This window comes from Heterocephalus glaber, unplaced genomic scaffold (genome assembly GCF_053883595.1).
Source record: "Heterocephalus glaber isolate CG9 unplaced genomic scaffold, H.glaber_assembly_v1.0 deba00001509, whole genome shotgun sequence".
Lineage (NCBI taxonomy): Eukaryota > Metazoa > Chordata > Mammalia > Rodentia > Bathyergidae > Heterocephalus > Heterocephalus glaber.
In genome coordinates, this window is record NW_028258325.1 from 9714847 (window position 1) to 9733798 (window position 18952).

General features: G+C 45.0%; 1 long non-coding RNA gene across 7 annotated transcripts in view; it reads right to left on the reverse strand.

Annotated features, from left to right (window-relative positions):
* The window catches only part of LOC110349665 (uncharacterized), a 96033-nt gene that overhangs the window by 61693 nt on the left and 15388 nt on the right, over positions 1-18952 (reverse strand). For 4 of the 7 annotated variants that reach the window (XR_015441280.1, XR_015441278.1, XR_002395810.2 and 1 more), the window contains exon 3: positions 14294-14417. The exons of the other annotated variants lie outside the window; for them this stretch is intronic. This is a non-coding gene — a long non-coding RNA (uncharacterized LOC110349665). The remainder of the gene's footprint in view (positions 1-14293; positions 14418-18952) is intronic. 7 annotated transcript variants of the gene reach the window in all.

An 18952-nucleotide genomic window follows, 5' to 3' on the forward strand; every position in this document is an offset into this window, starting at 1 on the left:
CCCAGTGCCTCCAACTAGGCCCATTTCCTAAGTTTCTGCCATCTCCCAATACTGCCATCAGATTATGAATCTGTTGGTGGATTAATGCACTGGTGACACAGCCTTCCAGTTCTGAGGGATTTGATAGATAAACAAACCAGCCTTTTGGCTTTTCAGGACAAATGTGCGGATGTGTTTCTTGTAGCTCCTCAGCTGCCCCTGACAGGAAGAGACTCTCAGGCTCAGGGGTCAGTAAACCACAATCCCAGGCCAGCCAGACATTTGTTTGTATAAAGTTTTACTGAATTACAGCTACACCTATTTATTTTCGTATTGTCCATTAGTGCTTTTATGCTACAACAGCAGAGATGAGCAATTGCAAGAGGCCTAATGACCCTCAGAGCCTAAAATATCTCCAGAGAAAGTCTGCTGACCTTCTGCTCTAGGGAAAGCCCACCTTACAGGTTTCCCTTCCCTTCCTTGCTTCTTCCCACTGCTTCCTGGGAACACGTTCCAAGTAAGCTTCTGAACCCAGAGTCCTTCGCGCTGGGTTTAAAAGATACTCTTCACAAACAACTTCCCCATCTGGACATGCAACAGAGTACAACCCGGCACAGAGCAGGTGCTCAAATCGTTGCTGTTTGAATGAATAGAAGGAAAGTACAAAGACGCTGCAAGGTCATCCAACTAGAGAATCTTCATTAAAAGGGATCTTCTGAGGTCTAAGAGGGACCTTGAGATCAAAGAGAGGAAAAGAAAGGGCCCTAAGGCACAATGTGTGCTTTTTCCTGTCCAATTATCATCCCGGCCTTCTGAAATTTCTGCGTCACTACATCCCAAACAAGCTTGCCCCTTGCCAGAACGCTCTCTGAAAGGGGTACATGCTCCTTCCAAGGTTAGGCAGGTAATGCACACCCCCTACATCTGGCCTGTCGATCAGGTGTTCTGATAAACTCATTACTTAAGCAAATTGAGACAACTGGAAATAAAAGGGTAGGGTAGAGAAAAAGAGAAAGGCGTGGAGCTGGCCTGCGCTGAGAGCCCCCGTGTCTGCTACTCTCATCTTATTTACCCTCTCACTAGCTCTGAGCTCTGGAATAGACAAAGGCAGCTCAGACATTTGCACTAAAGAATATAGTGGGCCTGGACCTCAAACCTGGACATATTCTTTGCATCACATGTGGGCCCTTTGCAGGGTTTCCTGAGCATTTTCCAAGAGCTGCTCCCCGCACTCAGCCCTGTCTCTCCCGTCCCCTGCAACCAGGCTTCTGCTTCTGTTTTGTGGAAGAAAAACCCTGCCTCTCAAGGGGACCATGAAGGTTCACTGCTGATTCACTGTTAGCCCGTCTTCTTTGTGTGGCCAGGACAATGGAGGGAAGGCAGGTGGCCATGAGGTGCCCCTCACAGCCAGGGAACATAACTGACCTTGGACCCCAGTCACACCCCTGAGGTCTATCACATTTATGCAGAAGCCATGGTCCCCAAGCTTCTTGCAATGACAAATGAGTGCCGTGGGACACTAAGGCCACCAGTGTCTGGGAGGCCTAGGAGTCCAGGACTCCGTTGCTGGCCAGCTTAAGCTCAAGGACTTCCCAAAGGCACATCACCCCTTCTGTAGACTGAACAGTAGTCTGGGGGGCTTCCACCCGTTTCCTCTCCTCTTCCCTGGGCTCAGACCCACAAGCCTTCCGACGCTCCCCAGCTTTCCCAAACTCCCTTCCGATTTCCTTTCGCACAGGCATTTCCTCTAATAATACCTTCACATATTTAATGCTGTCCTGGCAGCTGCTTCTCAGTGGACCTGAATCAGCACAGGTTGGTTCATTGAAGTCTCACAATTTCTATCTCCAGTTTTTAAATAAAGCCCTGAGAACCAACTAGCCTGCAGCCAGGCAGCCAATCAGAAAAGGGCAGGAGCTTACACTTGGTTCTCCTGACTCCCAAAATGTGCTTCTTCTGCACTTGTGCACCTCCCAGAATTGCCTCTCTTGCTTCTGCATGGAAATTTTCCCAGAGACTGAAAGGAAGCATAGCATCGGGTGTGTTCTGGGTGACTGTGGGAAAGTGTGGAGACCAAGAAGAGGCTACACAGCACTTTGAGTTAATGTGTGATGAGGATAAAAGACAAGAGAGGACCGGGGATTTAGCTCAGTGGCTCCGCTGCCTGCCTCACAAGCACAAGGTCCCGAGTTCGATCCCCGGTACCAAAAAAAAAAAAAAAAAAGAAAGAGGGCACAGGTGGGCTGGGACATGATTCAGGGATGACCCACAGCACAGCCTCTGCTGCAGGAGACTAGAATGACCTGCTTGTTTGAGATCCCTTGGGAGATTCTGTTCAGCAAGACAATGTGAAGAAATATTCGTACAATTGATGGAAAAAGAAAAACATAGAACACTTTAAAAAAAAAAAGCAAGAGAGTCAAAATGACTTATTTTAGGTCAGATTTGGATCAGCATTTCTGAGAGGAGATTTAGAATTTTTGTAAACTTAGTGACATTGTCCTAAACCTCATAAAGAGGTGAGAATTCAGAGATTAGGCAATGCTGGAGCTAAAATATGTTTGGCTGGGAAATGCCACTGTCCCGTGGTCCCTAGAGTGGCTGGGGGAGCCAGCAGTGAAAGGTTACTGCCTGGCATAAGAGAGGGCATCTGAGGACCAGGTCCTAGGCTCTTGACCAGAACCTGCTCTGACTGGTTCAGGACCCTGGGAAGAGCAATGGGTCTCTTGAGGCATCACCTCTCCAGTCACCTTTCAACCCCTACATGGGGCCAGCTTCCCCTCTTCCTGTCCTCCCACCCATAATTCATTTACTTTTTCCTTCACCGTTTATACCACACTATGTTGCCTGTGCCCTAGATATGCCGTGTGTGCGTGTACACACACACACGCACACACACACACCCCCATCTAGCAGAAGCTACATCAGTTTACTCTCTAGCACAGTGAGTGGCACACAGGAAGACCTCAATGCAACCTGGTGCCATCATTAATTGCACAAAGGGAAAGAGCCCCAGATGCACCATGGGAGGAGATGGTACTTATTACCTGACCAGCACATCCAGGTGTTTTCTGAAGCTGATAAAACCTGTCTAAATGTATCCTTCACATCTGTTAAAATATAAAAGTTTTCCCAATACGCCTCTCTTCTGGCTGCACCTACACCAGCCAGCTGTCCAAGAAATAACAGCTTAGCCTGCCTAAGCCTCAATGAGACCATGGTAAAGTCCACACATGAGAAGACGGCTCACTCACATGGCCACAATAGAGTCACAGAGTAGGAAGAATGGGGAGGATATGGGTGAAATGCCACCTCGTGGACTTGGGAATGGATGGGGCACTTGCTGAATTGTGGCACTAGAAACATTTCATTTGTTCCATTACTTCACCCTTACAAGAACTCCATAGGGCAGTTATTATTATTTCTATTTTATAGATGAAGAAAATAGAGGGCTTGATCATATTATCCCAAATTGCAGAGTTAATAATAAACATGGTCAGGAGTCAAACTCAGGAGACACCCTGACTTCAAGCACATAGCTTTCTAACCTAATCCCAAACAAGGTACTCTGACTCAAAATCATGTATGTTCTCTCTAAGAAGTGGTGGCCAGGGAACTCACACTGCCCTTAAGGTCCCAACACAGTTGTGACTTGTGAGTCTGAAGAAAGAGTGAGGGATAGGACAGTTCTAGGGGAGGCTTCCCAAGCACCCTGTGCTGGGGACAAGCTGCTTGCATCCTGCTCCATGCTCAATATGGAGAAAGGTCCAATACCTTTCCCTTCTAGAGATACAGGATTGTAGCAAGACGGAGACCATGCCTTGCTCAGCTCTGTCCCCAGCACCAAGCTGAGTCGTGGACGTGGACTTGAACTGTGTCTAAATCAGTACTTTTAAACTCAAGGATGTTAGGAAAGTGGCATTAAGGAAGTGAGAGGAGGCAGAGGGCGAGAGAAACCAGGAAAACTGGAGTGGGTCCAAAGTGAATGTGAAGAAACATATTTAAGAGAGGAAAAATAAAGGAGTTAAAATGTATAACTCGGCTAGCAGACAAAAATACAAGAAACATATATGAAGCTACAAGTATTTGCAAGGTGTGAAAAGAACAGGGAGAATCGTTTCCTCTGACTTTTAATATGGATTGTGGTGGGAGCAGCGAGAGAAAGTGAGCAGGAGTAGGAAATGAACATGCAAGGCAGGCAGGTGTCAGGGACAAGTTGAGTGAGGAAGATTCTCTGAGATGAGGAATCTGGAGCCCCAAGGCTCCATTCTGAGCATTTGACAGCCGTGGGCAAGCCCTGCCTTCATGCATTCACCCTTCTACACAGCAAGTACCAGGAGCGCCACACACACCCGGGCCAGACTATCTGCCCTAGCACAGTTCAGCCTTCCAGGGAGGAGAGACACAAACATATCATATCAAGCAGCACAGCGTGAAGAGCTTGATGAAAGGAGCTGCAGGAGGATGGTGGTGTTTTGACTTGGCTCGTGAGACAGAGCCATCTCCCTGGGAAGGAGAGAACTACACTCACATCATGAGAACTAGGCCACCTTCACTGCTGACAGCCAGAGCCGGATCCAGGAAGAAGAGCCCATGAGGAGGGAGGCAGCGAGAGATGAGCAAACTGGAAGAGGTGTGCAATGGGTGCCAGAGGGAGGCTGGTGCACGGGAGGGGGTGAGGCAAGAACCAAGCAAAAGTGGCCACACGGCCCAGGCACCTGGGAGCAATGGGAGCTACTGAGGGCTGATAGATCAGGGAGGCAGGGAGAAGCAGGATCTCGACATCTTCTAGGGGATCAGTGACAACAGTCTAAGGAAAAGCAGGCTGGAAGCTGTGCAGAGGTGCATGGAAATATATGGAGAAAAGCTTGCCCAATATAGGAACTCATGAGCCAAGAGCAACTTGGTGAAGGGAAATCCTGGCAGAAGCACACTCTCAGCAAAGGCAGAGCGACACCAAGGGTACCGAGAGTCTGGAGCAGCCAGAACTTCTGGAGCAGCCAGAACTTCTGCAGCAGTCAGTGAGCAGGCGCGACAGAGGCCAGTCATCAAGCAGCTGCGTGTGAGCCCAGGGAGAGACATTGCTCTTCATGCAGGTACAGCAGAGCAGTTTGGGGCAGAGCTTTGAATGGGGACAACCAAAACTCCAACCCCAGCTCTGCTACAGCCTCTCTGTGTGCTGGTGGTCAGGAACTTGTGCCAGGCCTCAGTTTCCTCCATTGTAAAGTGGCAGCACAGTGTTGAACAAAAGGTGGAATGGGCAGTGAGCTGCTATGGAAGAAGTGGGACCATGCTCTGGGCCTTCCTGCACCGTCACGTGGAATTTTCTAGTTTTCTCTTTCTCCTGAGAGGTTAGCTGGAATTTTCTAAAGGATTGAAGTGGACGATAAATCCAAAACAATCTGAAAATCATAGTTTTTCTTCTAACCCAGAACCAAGTACTGTGGAGGTTCCTCCAGGTTCCTGATTCCGTGTCCTCTGTCTCTCCTTAGACAGAAAGTGTCTTCTCTCTAGCCAGCACCTGTCTCTTCAACCCCAGTGCTACGTACACATTCCCCTGTTCACCTGAAGTGACCGGCCAGCACTCTCAGCAGTGCAGCCTCTGCCCCAGCTCTTACTGAAGACAGCATTCCTGCTTGACCCTGTCATAGCCCAACCAGCTGGGGAGCCATGACCTAGAGAAGTGACACAATTTGTTTGGGGCCTGGGATGGGCCCTGAGATGAAGGCCATATACCTGCCCTCTGGACCAATACTTACCCAACTCTTCCACCCAGTGTCCTGTGGCCTGCTCAGTGTATGCTGTTTGCCAGCTAAGTCCCATGCCTGTGAGACTGACCTGGAATACAAACTATCATGGTCAAAACCCATTTCCACTTAGCAGTTGTGTGACCCTGGCCAGGTTACTTTTTCTATGTCCTGCTTCCTTATCAGTAACAAAGATAATAATGTGTCTGCTTCATGAGGTGCTTGTAAGGGAGGTTCACATGCACAAAATTATGTAAAATGTTTAATAAGTATTTACTACAATGACAATGATGACAATAATGAAAGGAAGTGAATGTCATTGTCTTTATTTTAAACTTGAAATAATAAGAAGAAAATATGTAAGCTTACTGTCACAGTCCAATCTCTATTGCTGTAACTGAATACTATGGAATAAAAAATTTATGAAGAATACTTATTTAGCTCATGGTTCTAGAGGCTACAAAGTCCAAGACCATGGCACTGGCCTCTGGTGAGGCCTTCTTGCTGCATCTGGTGGAGGCCTCTTCTGGCCAAATGCAGCAAGCATGCCAGAGAAAGCTTGATTTGACAGCAGATCCACTCTTGCAATAGCATTCATCCAGTAATCCACTGATTTATGAGTGTGGCTATGAAATGATTCGTCCATTCATGAAAGCAAGCCCTCATGACACACAATCACCACCCAAAGATCTCTCTTCTCAAAGACCATTAATGCATGACTTTGGGAATTAAGTTTCCAGCACATGAATTCTGGAGAATTCATTCAAACCACAATGGGCAAGACTGTCTTCTAGTGCACACACATGCACGTGTGTGTGTGTGTGTGTGTGTGTGTGTCATTTGATCCTCATAGCAACACTCTAAAAGAGTACAATATTGTTCTCATTTCACACACAAGGAAAGTGGGCACAGAACTTCAAGTAGTTTGACCAAACCACATAACTGGTAGGTCACAGAGTCAAGATATAAATCCAGAGAGTACAACCCCAAAGATCACCTCTCAGCTGAAGGCTGAAGAAGTTGTGGAGCTCATCCATGGAGAACTAGGACAAAAATCCAAACCTAAAGGACTCCCAAAGCCACAGTCTTCCATCCCCCACAACCCTTCCTGGTTGTCCTGGCGGCCTGGCCATGGCCCAGGTCTGTGGGAGGCTAGCAGCTGACTCGCTGCATTTCTGGGGGCTCCCTAAGAGGCTGCAGAGCCAGCAGAGCAGCACCAGCAATCCTGCAGGCCTGGGGGTGCTGAGGCCAGCAGAAACAGCCCTGGGGATTAAGAGAAGGGATCATGAGGTTTTTTCCTCCTGAACTCTGTCCAAGACACTGAGATTAGCACAATAAAGCCCAGATGGGGTACTGAATCTGCACATTCCAGCTACCAACATTTAAAATCCTAGCTCCCATTCCAAACCCAGAATGACGCAGAGCATATCTGACCCTTGACCTAAGAACACGCGCTCAGCAGGCCACTTCAGTTTCCAGGATGGTACATGAGCTCTCTTCCTCTCTTAGCCTTCTATCATGCCACTTCTTGCAGAGCTGAGCTCTGTGGAATGCGTGGATGCTCCCAGTCCTGCTAGGTCTCATACACCCAGCCCATGCACAATGGCAAAGAGCAATGACTGCTCTGCAACAGAACCCCACAACGTCCTGGAGCCCCACAGCAGCTCTGGCTGCCAGCTGTGGCTTTTCTCTGATGAGGAAGTGTGGTACCTCTTTAGGAAGCAGTGCCTGCCCCAGCCCCATCGCCTAGTCTGCAGGCCCCTTGGTCCTGAGAAATGCTTTCTTCTGCCCTGGTGTCAGGCATCTAGACATCGCTGCATCTAGGGGCCCTCAGATACCAGCCCCTGGGCCTGGGGAGGGGAGGAAAGACTCTTTCATTTCATCAAAAACTTGGAGTGCATTGTCTTTGTGCTTATACCTCTGGATTGAGAGGTGAACAAAACAACCATCTGCAAAAGGAACAGTGAGACAGGGAAGGATGATAAAAAGCAGCCTACTGTTTGTCTAAATAGAAATGGAAAAAGCACTGTGAATCATCCTCTACCACACATGCTCACAAAGCCCAACATGGGACTAAGGGGGTGCAAATCTAGTCTGTCACATGCATTCTTATAAATAAAGTTTTATTGGAACGCAGTAATACCCATTTGTTTACATATGATGGCTTTTGCCCTGTAACAGCAAAACTCGAGACTCTATCCCCCCAGAAGCAGAAAATATTTCCTACCTGGCCTTTTACAGAAAAACATTGCTGGTCCCCAATTCTACTGCAGTTACGGTCTGGTTAAGTATTTTACACATTTAGTCTTACTTAATCATCAGAGCAACTCTTATCCTGTAGGTATTATTACTGCTACTTTGCAGCTGGGGGCTTAGAAAAGGGAAGTAACTCCTTCCGAGTCACATAAAATCATCTGGACTGGAACCCAAACATACTGCTCTTCTTTGCACCCATGGCCCACTCAGTGGCTGAGTAAGAAAGTTCAGGTGCATGGTGGGAGTAGAGAAACAGCTGGTTGGTAGCATGGCCCAGGAGCGGGCCAAGTGGCAGGCGTCAGCACAGCCAATAGCACCGGAGGCCATGGGAAAGAGGACCGTTAGATCTTCAGAGCAAGAGGGGTCTTCTAAATCAACCTCAAGACCAAAGCAATGGCCATGCCACTGGTAAGGTCACAGGGAGAAAGACTGCTAGCGTGACTCTCCAGAGTCTGATGCTTCTGGCCTTGCCAAGCTGGCCTCCCCCTCAGACACCCTGTACTTTCTGAGTGCTGGTCACCATCCCGAGGAGCACCAAAGCCACGAGCTCCTTTACACTGGTTAGAGCCATAATCAAACCAGTTACGGACTTGCTGTTTGTTTTAACTGCACGCCCTCATGTGTCTACAGTTTCTGTTTGATCAGGTGCAGAGAAAGGACACAGCACTGGAAACCAGCCGACCTGGCGTCCTGTTTGTCACCAGCTCCATGTGTGACCTTGGACAAGTCACTTAAATGTCCTGGCCCAGCATTCTGCTGTATCCAGTGTAGGGGCTGATACAGACAATTCCCCGTCAGCTCCAACTTTCAAATTGAACAAGATAGATTAACAGAAAAAACCATTAAGGAGCCCAATTTCCACACACCGGTCAACTAGCCATCCTTTTTAGTTGGACTTTATCTCACAAAATCAAGAATCAGGAATATATAACTTTAATTTGTGAGACCTTAGAGGTCTGCATTCATTCCAGAAAAAGAATTGATTGAACCTAATTCTTACCAGGACTTGAGCTGAATGCTACGATACAGCTCTGAATAAAAGACAGATAACCAGACAGTCCAACAGAGTGTGACAGACACCACAACGAAAGGCAGCTGAGAGCACCTAGACCATGCAGGTTGGGCTCAAACCTGACTGTGCCTTTAAGTATCTGTGCAACTTAGCCAAATTACCCAATTTCTCCATGCCTGATGTCCTCATCTATTAAACCGAGATGAAAATAGTGTCTGTCTCAAGCTACTGCACAGGATCAACTGAGCCGAGTTCTTAGGTCTGCACCTACACAGAGGAAGCAGTCTGAGAACATTGGCCATGGTAATGATGACCATGGAGATTTACTGGGTGACAAAAGATCAAATAAATGGCATCCATATGATCCAGGCCAGGGCGGAGGACGTAGCAATGAAAGCTTCCCCAAGGGAGTAACATCAAAACTGAGGTCCAGAGGTGAGCAGCATGAGCAGAGGGAGGCACAGTGAGGAGTGAGAAGATGCCCCGGGCAGTAAGCAGGGGTGTGTAGGGGCCCAGAGACAGGGCATGTATTTAGGGGAACCACAAAAAGTGCTGACAGGTGAGGCTGGGAGAACAGCCTAAATCTGAGCAGAAAGCTTTATAGTCACAGTGTCCCACTACTCTGTAACTAGAGAAGTGTGACCAGACACACAGTTCATCTGCAAAGCCACGTGCGGTGGATCAACTAATGTTCAACTTGGAAACACCCAGCTGACCTGAGTCAATGTGGTTCTGGGCGTGGAAGACCCACCTGAGGGTTGTTGCCAGCAGCACTAAAAGAGACCTGGAGGGGAAGATCATTTGCTATTGATTTTCTTGGAGAAGCTTGCCGCAACTGGTTTTCCTGATGTGGACTTGGCTGTTCTCACAGGAGGAGCTGGGACCTCACTGTCCCTGGGAACAGCCACTGTTCTCATTGGGAGACCTCTGATCTTCGTCTTCAGCATCCCTTCCTGGCTTCAGCCTGGTGGCACAAATTCTTCACCCTACCTGAGTAGGCTTTCTAGTTTTCACCACTGGCCTTTGGGCCTTCCCAGTGCAGATGTTCAATATGGACTTGCATGAGACATTACCATGGGCTCTAGGCCTCTGGCTGGACTCATGGAAGACACTGCCATAGGCTCTGGGCCTTCAGCTGGACTTGTGCGGGACATTGCCTTCGGATCCAAGCCCTCCACTGGATCCCTTGGATCTCTAGTGTGTGGACAGATCTCTTGTACTCCTCTGCATTTGACTTTTTGGGTGAATATTATAAAATAATCCTATAAATTATGTGTCCTGTATTAAATCTATTCCTTTGAAAAGTCTGACTACAACACCATGTGATCAACCCAGGGGAAGCCCACCCCTGCCTTGGAGGCTATGCCAGCACTGGGAGGTGGAACTCAAGTTGTCATGTGGTCCAGCAGATTTGCCAGGACCTGCTGGGTGCTGGCTGTAGGCAATGAAGTTACTCGGAGAAGCGAAAGACTACTGCCAAAATTGAAAGAGAAAAGGTAGGGGCAAAAGCAAAGCCCAGCAATCCAGGGAGCACCCAAGTAGATGGAAATGAAAAGGGAGACAGATCAGGGTGAAAGAGAAGCTACAGGGCTCTTCAAGACAAATGTCCACAGAGGACCGGAATCTCAGCAGCGTGCCTGTCTGGGTCCAATCACAGGTGTGTAGCCAGGTATTCTATAAGCCCAAGACTCTGACAGGCTGAGGCAGGAGGATCACAAATTGGAGCTCACCCTGGGCAACTTAATGACTTAACAAGACCCTATCTCAAAATGAAAAATAAAAAGAAGCAGGGGATATAGCTCAGTGCTAAGCCCCTGGGTTCAATCCACACCCATAAAAACAAAAATGGGTGTGCAGGTAGAGCAGTCTGACTTGATAGCCAAGGGTATGGATGGTTAAGCATGAAACCCTGGGGACTGAGAGATAGTCGGTATGGGGTTAGAGAGAGACCCCTCCATGGAGCCACAATGATTACTGCATCAGCATCCCAGGGAGCTTAGGGGAGAGGTGCTGGGGAAGACAGCTGTTAGCAGTAGCGGATGTGAAGACAGAAAATATTTACGAGAAACACCATACCTCCATCTCAATCATGAATGGGTCATGCTCAAAACAGCACTTGAAACGTAGGAAATACTTCGTGTTAGTACTTAATTTGGTTTTACTTATTCATTTATTCAGTGTATTGAAATCTGATCCTCGTCTCCATATTGGTTGCTCAAAACATAAAGTTGACTAAGGTTTGATCCCTACAGTCAAAGAGCTTGGCACCTACTGAGAAAGGCAGGCAAGGAAAGGGATGAGAATAGAGGAAAGCTACAGTGCCCAACAGAGGGAGAAGCCAGTGACGCTGTGTAAGCCCCATGAGACTGCGAGAGAGAAAATAGGGCAGAGACAAATATAGATGGTAAGGGCAGAATAATACATCCTGATCTCTCACAATCCTAGGATGGCCCAGGGGAGAGAGAAGAAACAGAAGAACAAGAACAAGATCCATGAAAAGAGAAGCTGAGCATTGCAGCTTACAGACCCATTGGCTGCCTATTAGAGAAGACCATGTTCTCCTCCATTATGAAATTTTTTAAAATGCTATGTTCTGCACTTTTGTGGCTTGGAACAAATATGCATTATAAAGACTTACCAAAAAGTTTTGACCAAGTCTCCTTTCCTTCCTAATATTGAAGCTTCTGGTCTTTTATTGTTCCCAGTCGATTTATAGATGCAATAAAAATAAATATGAGATGCAATGGATCTGTCCTATGTGAAAAAGAAGGCATCAGCGGGTTTCAAATGCATTCAAGGTTTTTATTTCCACTTGAAGTTTGGTGTTTTGAAAATTAAATGTTTTAAAGGTTAGAACAACTATAATTCCTAATGGCTACTGAAACATATAAAGCAGAAATGAAAGGTCTTTGCCAACAAAGTGAAGTGAGAATGGAAGAAATGAGGAAAAACTCAAGGCCCCCTAATCTCAAATTTTCTTTAGCTTTCTGCCTATTTTTGGTAAGTGACAGTTTGGCCCAAATCCCATCTTTAGGAATATTTTCATCTGCTCCCAGGAAGACACCAAGAAACAAATATATATATACGTGTTGCTCTGAATAAAAGACATCATAACATTGTTGCATCAAACTATTGCTGCTTTTCTACTGACTTGCTTCAAGCAGTAAACACTTGCTGTACATCTACGTTCATATCCAACTTTTCACTTAATGCTATGCTGTAAGCGCTTTTGAGAGATGTTATCATGCACCATCCCCACATGTCTGATATCTGTACCACATTTCTCAGAGGGACAATTCAGCCTGGATTTTTGGATGAAGAACTGAGAATTGCACCTGGCAGAAATAGGCATAGCAAGAAAAAAGTCACATTTTAAGCTTTATCCTAAAGAAGAGGACGTCTTGAAACCTTGAAGGTAGTGACTCTTCACAGGCTACAGGGTGGGCTGAACCAGACAAGGCCCAAAGAGAAGCCATCTAGGAGGCAGCTTGGCTTGAAAATGAAAGCAATTAAAAGAACCATACCACAGTGATATATGTGCACCCATGTTCATAGCAGCACAGTTTGTAATAGCTAAAACTTGGAAGCAGCCCAAGTGCCCATCAACTGGAAACTAGATAAAGAAAATGTGGGGTTTTTTTATAAAATGGAGTACTACTCAGCCATAAAAAATGAGATATTAGAGACATTTATAGCTAAGTGGATGCACATTGAGGCGATACTCTTAAGTGAAATAAATAGGACACACATGTGTAAATACTGAATAGTTTCTCTGGTGTGAGAAAGTGAAAGTGTAAATAAGGACTAAAAGGTATAATAGGTAATGTGAAATAGGAAGAAAAGGGGCAAAGGGAAGGAAGTGGGAGGGCTAGGGGAAAGGATAGAAGGGAATGGGATTAATATGAGAAAATGGAAAAATAGGAACAAAATCTTTGTAAATAGGGAGGAATGGAGGGGTTGAAGGGAGGGCAAGGGAAGGGTGAAAAATAAGAACCAAGAGAGATTATGTCAAGGTGCAAATTTCCAATGATGAATGTCATTATATTGTATACCTAAAATGTACCAATGATTAGAATGAATAATCGATAATGAAAAAAAAAAAAAAAAAAAGAAAAGAAAAATACCTAGGTCTGTATCTCCTGCGAGGCAGCTGGAGTCAGAACCTCTGAGACCACCTCCCGCTGCTTGCCCTCTGTGCCCAATCTGACAGACAAGCAAGACTGGTTTTACACCCACAGCTCCTGTAATGGAGAAGCCAGGGACCACCCCAACTTCTCTGCCCTAATAAGGAAGAGCACCCTGCTTCCAAAATGAGGCAAAAGTTCACCACTAACTGACTAGGAAAGGGGTCAGCAAAGTTTTCTGTAAAGGATTAGAGAGTGACTATGTTGGAATTTGTGTGTCACTTACCATTTCTGTCACATACTTCTTATTACTTGATTTTTTTTGTTTGTTGTTTTTAATGATCATTTAAACATTTACAAAAAAATATAAAACTTAGTTCCGGCCACAGAACAGTGTGTGGACCCCAGACAAAGACTTCATTCTCTTTGCATTAAAAATAAAGTAAACTCAATTGAGATTCTGCAAACTGTCCCAGAACTTCTGAGAGATTCATGTGGAGCCCACTCCATTCTGACATCCTGAGTTCAGCATTCTAGGATGACACTTCTAGTTGCCACAGTAGCCAGTGGGGTGTCCCAGAGCTCCACCTCCTATGTTCTCCCATCTTACAAATCTTACCATGTGTAAGAGGACATCTGTCCACAATCAGAAAAGGCTAACTACTGCATTCAACAAATGGTGTGTAGTGCTGACGAACCTTACAGGGAAAACTACAGAAGGATCTATGGTTTTATTTGTTTTCATTCTTACCAGAAACATTTTACCAGATACATTCCTTTGACTTGGAAAACTTTTGAGATGAGATGAATTGAGACTTTTACCCAATAGCTAATGAGAATAAGAGATATACAGACAGACAATGGTCATGTCACAAATAAGAACCAAAGTTGGACCAACAGGCTGCAGCAGCCAGCCCAAGAAACCACTATCCATAACTGGATAGTCCCAGAAGCCAGCCTCTGTCCAGAATCAGATTTAAAGGACATCTGGCTAACAAACAGCACGGTAACTGGTAATCCCTAGTCATTAGTCCAAAAAGCCACACAAGTACCTGTGAAACAATTGACCCAACATGGTCCAGGACCTGATTGAAAATCTCAAATTCCCTAAATTTGTCCCTATTTCCCACTCAAGAACAATCAGAGGGAACAAAACGTGCACCCTGGCCGATCACCTTGGGTTCCCTGTTTCGAGTTGGATTATCCTCACTTTCCCCAGGCCGGTCAGGGCACAGCTGCAGCCTCCTTTCTTGATTCCTCTGCTGGGCTTGGTCTCACACGTGAAGGTGGTCAACAACCCTGTTTGAACAAGCTTAGAATAATTAACATTTGCTTGATTATATTTGGTTAGTTTTCCCTTATTTCCACAAATTTGTACCTCCCTCCTCCATTTTGCTCATTTATATTGTAGAACTTTAATAGGCCCTAATGTCACTATTTCAGGATTACACAGAATTTAAAAAGAGACAATCATTCAAAGATTTGTAGTTATCATACTAAAATTATAAGTAAGATAAGTGAAGCATGGAAATTTTTGATCTCATATTTCCTCTGTAACATTCTCTGTCTGCCTGGAGGTGGAGTCATTGCATATTAGGCTGAGACAGAGGGAGGGGAGAAGGAAGGAAGGGAAAGTGGCTGTAAAAGGAACTAAGATGTGTTACATTCAGTTACCAACTCCCCACCGTGAATGCGATTATTATGGGCTGCAAACATGTACTAATAAAAATAATTTTTAAAAAAATACACAGAAGTCGATGAACTGGGTGAGTGACCTTTGTGTGTATACCACTATGGTGCTTATAAAGACACTTGAAACTTGAAAATCAATCAAAGAAACTCCTCATACATGCAGAAATTTAGGGAATTTTCTAAGACGCTATTTCCAGAGTGTGTTGCAAAGAATGTTAATACTTGCTATGTGAAAAAAGAAATTTTATACCACTGTATTTACAAGATTCTATATGCAACTGTGTTAAGCAAGATTTTTCTTGAGCACTTAATTTGCAAAGAGGGAGAAATCTTAAAGGTATTTCTAAACATAATTGATTCTGGAGCTCATTCTGAGCAGGGCACCTTTGGGCTCTAGAATATGGAGAACATACTTCGAAAAATGCTACTGTAGGAGATTGTTTAAGACATTTGAACATTTTTCCCCACTGAAAAGAAGTAACTAACATAAAAGAAAATACCATTTCCTTAGTAGCATCTATACTTTATTAAGGGCTTTCCATGTTCCATTGTGCTACATTATATTATCTTATTTCATTTTCACAATAACCCCAGGAATTGGACCCTATTATTATATCTATTTCATAAATGATGAAGAATAGAGGAGAGGTTGAATAACTTCCCCATGAATTGCCTTCAGGAAGAACTCACTAACTATCCTGCCTGGTACACTGGCCTCAGGGGATGTGGCTCACTGTGGCCCAAGGAAGGACAAACGTGTTTCCTTTACAAAGGTCATCTCTGCCTGTGCATCTGAGGAGGATGGAGTGCCCCTCCGCAAAGACTTTACCAAAGGCGAGTGTCCATCAGGGAGACTCACATAAGATCCCTGACTCTAAGTTCTCAGGCTTGTTAGATGCTGAGAGCATAATTTTGTGGTCTGTTATGGGCTAAATTGTGCACTCCCTAAACTCATACAATGAAAGCTTAACACCCAGTGTGAGTGTATCTAAAGACAGTGTTTTTGGAATGAAATTAAATCCATAAAGCCGTAAGGGTGGGACCTTAACTTGACAGGCCTGAGAGTTTAACAGGAAGAGAAGGGTGTTCTTTCTCTTTCTGCCATGTGAAGAAATAACAAGAAACAGACCATCTGAAAGCCAGGAAAAGTGCCTTCCCTAGGAAACAAATCAGAGGGAACCTTGATTTTTCTACTCCAGGCCCCCAAAACTGGGAGAATATATATTTCTGTTGTTTGAGTCACCTGGTCTAGCTGGTTTTGTTGTGGTATCTGAGCTAAGACATAATTCTAACCTCCAGTATCTCAGAAGGTGATAATATTTGGAAATAGAGCCTTCAAAGGAGTGATTCAATTAAAATGATACTGTCGGGGTGAGTCCTAGTCCAGTATGACTGGTGTCCTTACAGGAGGACATTGGGGCATACAGAAGAAAGCCAAGGGTGTGCACAATCGAGCGACAGTGATGCGAAGAGGCAGAAAGAGGGTGGCCATGCAAGAGGCTTCGGGGGAAGCCAGTCCCACCAGCCCTTGGTCTTGAACTTCTGGCCTCCAAACTGTGAGAAAATACATTTCTGTTGCTTACATCCCACAGCCTACGATATTTTATTATGGCAGCACTAGCAAAACCAGTTCAGGGTCAGACTCACCAGATTAGAATCTCAACACCTTCCTTACTAGGAAAGTGACTTCCAAAAGTCACTTAACTCCTCTGAGCCATAACTTTCTCGTCTGCAAGACTGAGATGGCAGTGGCACCTACTAACCTTTTAGAGTGAACTAGGAGTTGATGGGATCACGCATTGCCCTTGTGCGTGGCATGTTGAGAGTGCCTAATCAGTGTGAGCCATCATTCCTGCTGTGATTCATACACTCCCAGTGACAGCCTACCTATAACTCCCACTGCTGAAGAGTGATTTCATCAGTACCTAGATCCTTCAAGAGCAGGTCAGGAAGAGAAGAGCAAGCTCATTGTCCACTAAGCCCCTTTCTTAGCTCCTGACTAAGGATCCACCTGCCCACAGAGATGACATTAGAACTATCAGTATGCACACACCATCAAGGCATGCTTCCCTTGACTGTATAGCCCATATGCGTTAGCATATCTCTATATGGCCACACTGAGAGAAGACGCAGTTGAAGGTGTTTGGTTTCATCTTTCAGCTAATAAAAAACTGGTTTTAATTATTAAAGTGGATCCTCAACAAGCAGCCACTTAACATTTTTAGAATATGTATCTGTACCATATAACCAGTTATGGCCATTTCTGTCTGGGATGCTAGCTCAACCTGTCACCTGGTAGTTGTAAAAGGGCAAATGAAGAGGTTCCTGTTGAATCATTCCCACATTACTATGTTTCCGTGGCTTGCTCCAGCCATAGAACTGTTTTGGATTCTTCCATCTCACAATTGAAAGAAAAAATGGACCAAAAATGATGTTACAGCTTAGTCACATACAAGAGGTAACTGTACTGACCAGTTTTTTGGGACATCTAATAGATGTTAAAACCTCTAAAACTGCCCACCTCTTCTCAAGGCCCTAGAACTCTAGCGTGATTAGTTCTGAAGGGTCTTTCAGAGTGGCTTAACATCGCATTTTATGGAGTGGAGTTCAATTATATGGTGACTGTGTTTATGGAAGGCTGAAATACTAATAAAATAATTTTTGTCTCAATCATGGTAGCTAACATTTCTTCAGTTCATATTATTTGCTAAACAAGGTTTTTCATTCATACAATGAATATTTATTGAATATCAATTATGTGCTAAACAACAAAACAGGCCAAATGCTTTGTTTGCATGGTGTTCACCTTCCAGTCAGGGAGCCAGACTAGAATAACTAAATTATAAGTCATAGCATGATAAAGATTAAAGCAGAATAAATCATGGAGGGGAGGGTTATGGAGGTACAGCTCAAAAGAATTAGCCAGGAAGTACTTGCTTAAAGGTTGACATTGAACAAAAGTTGGAGGAAGAAGGCAAAGGTATTTACTGGTATCAACTGTCTCATTTGATCTACTGTACAACTAGAGATTTTGCTTATTCGCATTTATGTCTGTGTATACATACTCATATCTGTCTTTATCTGTGTCTACCTTTCTGAAGAGATTTATGAGAGATCGGCTCATATGATTATACGGGCTGGCAATTTCCAAGACCTCTAAATCCAGTAGGATGAGTCACCCAGCTGGAGATCCAGGACAGCCAATAACTATTCCAAGTTCCAAATGCTGGAAGGTTTAAGACTCGGGAAGAGCCAATGTTGCAGTCTGAAGGTGAGAAAAATTCTTTCTTATTTGGAGGAATGCCAGCCATTTTTGATCTTCAACGGATTGGCTAAGGCCCACTTAACATTAAGGAGGTCAGTCTACATGACTCAGGCTACTGACTCAGATGTTAATCTTACCCAAAAATACTGTCATGGAAACACCAGGAATGGTGTAATATCTGGACACTCTTAGGCCTTGTCAAGTTGATAAGTAAAATTAAGCATCACAAGGGTAAACGCTATGCAGTGGTTAGGAGTTTAGATATACAATAGAATGGCATGGCAGGTATGGTATACTATGGTGTGGTGTAGAATAGCATGGTATAGGATAGAGTAGAATGAGATGATATTGCCAGAGGGACCACAGTTAAAATCCTGACTTCATCCTTTTTCAGCTTAGGTGATTTAAAGCATATGATTATACTGTTTGAAGTTACGTTCCCTTATCTGTAAGTTGGGAATGGCCATGCCTGCCCCTTGAGGTTACTGGGAGACTTAAAAGAGCTTTCTGGAAAAGAGCTGAAGGTGATGTCCAGGCCACAACAAACAATCAGCTGGTCAAGAAACACATCCTCACCAGGTAAGTGGATCTGCACTAGGCACTTCCTCACACACTCTCATTGCATGTGGGCTTCTTTAGGGCTCCTCGCTGAAATATATTCATCCTGAACCAGGATAAACAGCAGTGTTTCTGGGACCCTGGATCCTGGATTCGGGGTTTTTTCAGGTTTCTTTTTACTCTTTGGGAGTCAGGACACATTGCATTCCAGGCAGATTGGTGGCATAGGGGAATAAACCTGGATCCTCCATGTAGGAAGAAGTCCTTCAAGGGCTTAGGAAACTGTGGGCCTCAGAAATGGGGCCCAGTCTTAAATTTC